Source organism: Carassius gibelio, chromosome B1 (genome assembly GCF_023724105.1).
Source record: "Carassius gibelio isolate Cgi1373 ecotype wild population from Czech Republic chromosome B1, carGib1.2-hapl.c, whole genome shotgun sequence".
In the NCBI taxonomy this organism is placed as follows: Eukaryota; Metazoa; Chordata; class Actinopteri; order Cypriniformes; family Cyprinidae; genus Carassius; species Carassius gibelio.
The window spans coordinates 21,933,257-21,935,548 of record NC_068396.1 but is presented as its reverse complement, the minus strand read 5'-3'; the positions used below and the strand labels follow the sequence as shown (position 1 = coordinate 21,935,548).

At 35.3% G+C, this 2,292-nt stretch overlaps 1 long non-coding RNA gene across 1 annotated transcript; it reads right to left on the bottom strand.

Moving 5' to 3' along the window:
• Window positions 1–608: 608 nt before the first annotated feature.
• On the bottom strand, window positions 609–1,633 carry LOC127948660 (uncharacterized). The gene is made up of 3 exons (XR_008152145.1): window positions 1,378–1,633; window positions 1,206–1,284; window positions 609–756 (listed from the first exon to the last, which is right to left on the bottom strand). It is a non-coding gene; the product is annotated as an uncharacterized LOC127948660 (long non-coding RNA).
• Window positions 1,634–2,292: the final 659 nt, after the last annotated feature.

The window sequence follows — 2,292 nt, the reverse complement described above, 5'->3', positions numbered from 1 at the left end:
ATTGTTGATTAGTTCCCAGGCCTGTCTCCTTAGTTCTTGGGTGTGTCTTCTTAGCTCCCTCGTTAGCCTGTCTTTATTATCAATATTCAAAACAGTTATACTCTTTAATATATTCAAAAATCATGATATACAACCATTCAAATGTTTGATATGTCTGTTATTAAAAAGAAATGACTGTTTTCATTCAGCATATAGCCATTAAATTGATAGAAGTAAAACATTTATAATGTTGCAAAAATATATTTCACATAAATTAAAATTATGTTCTTTTGAACTTTCTGTTCACCAAAGAATCATAAAAATGTTTCCAGGAAATTTTAAGCAGCAAAAGATAAACCAAAATAAATCCAGCACTCAACCTGCATTTTGGAATAATTTCTGAAGGATCATGCTCTGAAGACTGCAGTAATGATGCTGAAAATTTACAGGAATAAACTACATCTTAAAATACATTCAAACAGAAAATTATTTAACATTGTAATAATATTTCACAATGTTACTTTTAACTTTATATTTGATAAAATAAATGCAAGCAGTCTTAACGGATTAACTCACTTCTAAATTAATTTACTCATAATTTACTCCCTTTATTTATTGTCTTTCTTTCTTCAGTCAAAAAGAAATGAAGGGTTTTGAGGAAAACATTCCAGGGTTTCTCTCTTTATTGTGGACTTCAGTGGGGTCCAAATTGCATCTTCAAAACATGATCCCAGACGAGTAAGAAGGGTCTTATCTAGCAAAACGATCGGTAATTTCCTACAAAAAAAAAAAAAAAAAAAAAAAGGAATGACAATTACTTGGGTTTGTCCTCAAAAGCTTGTCTTGTATAGCTCTGCAATGCGCGCGTACACTCTGTGCAGTTCCACTCTGTGGAAACAGATCAAAAATGCAAGTATTTCCTCAGCTGATAGTGTACAGCCCTTTGAAACTGCACTGGAGCTGCAATTTTGATTTTTCCCATATTGAACCCCACTTAAGTACACTATAGAGAAAAACTCTGGAAGGTTTTCCTCAAAAATAAGAACATTTTAATTCAGAAGTGAACTAACGTTAATCCTATTTTAGAGTTAGCACTTAAACGTGGCTAGCTCACTATAATTACCACGCAGCGATCTTAAAAAATATATATAGAAAGAGTTAAAAGAACTAAAGTTTAAATTAAGTAGTTAAGTTTAAACATTTGTTAATTATGTATAATTGCAGACCTCTGGACGTTTTCTTCATGTTAGCAAGTCTTCTGATAACATAGGCCTTAGTGTTCGCCAACAATACAGTCTGACACATCTAAGAATCAATAAAAACACCAAACCTTTAAGTTATCGAGTAAGTTACACAGCATAAGACATTGATTTAGTTTGTTCGCACGGTGTGTCATACCTTGGTGAGGTTTTTGAGGATAACAGCGAGCAGTCTGTATTTTCCTCGACCGTCTTGACATCTTCTCCTGTTCTGAACTTCGGAAAAAAAAACGCGCCCTCGTTTCCACGGACGCGGCCCGGATCCGCTCTGCGACTGTAATTCCCGCCCACTGAAACCGCACCTGGGCTGGATCCGTGTTACAGCCCTGTAACGGATGTGACTGTAACGCGGATTTGCCGGTTTGAAAACGGATCTGGATCGGAGTCGTCTGCTGTCTGGGTTTTCAGTTCAAGTGTTGTCGGGTCTGCCAGTAATGTACATGTGTCTTCTTCCTGGTTTCCATGTTGGATTTACCCTTCTGTAGGATTAATAAATACTCTTTCAATTATAATTAGCTCTGTGTTCTTTCTGATGATGTAGCGTAACGGACAAATGGCATCAAATACGGCAGTTTACATTACATTATACCATATGGTACTGTATATAGAAGCAATACCATAGTAAAGACTGCTCATTACTTTAACTCACCTTTCATCTGAGAAGCTCAGCTAGAGTATAGGTTCAGTCATATGAAACAGTGAGGATATTTACTGCATTAACAGTAAACTCTGTTCTAGCACAAAACCTTATGGCCATTTCATATCTCCATCACACCTTTGATAAAGCATTGGGTAAAATCTTTGACAAACATTCTGGATTTTATGTGAGATATGAAATACGTGATGTAAGTGTATTTTCTAACATGGCAGTTGCCTGTATTACTGTAATTATTTCAGCAACAAAGGTTATTTGAAACATGTACCTTGCATTGTTTGCTCTTGAGTGAACTGATTCTTTCAACTAAATGGTATGGAAGTTTAAGCGGCCATGCATTATAATTTGTTTCCTCTTGTTTTCTCGTTATAACAACTTCATTTTCTTGTTATCTCGACA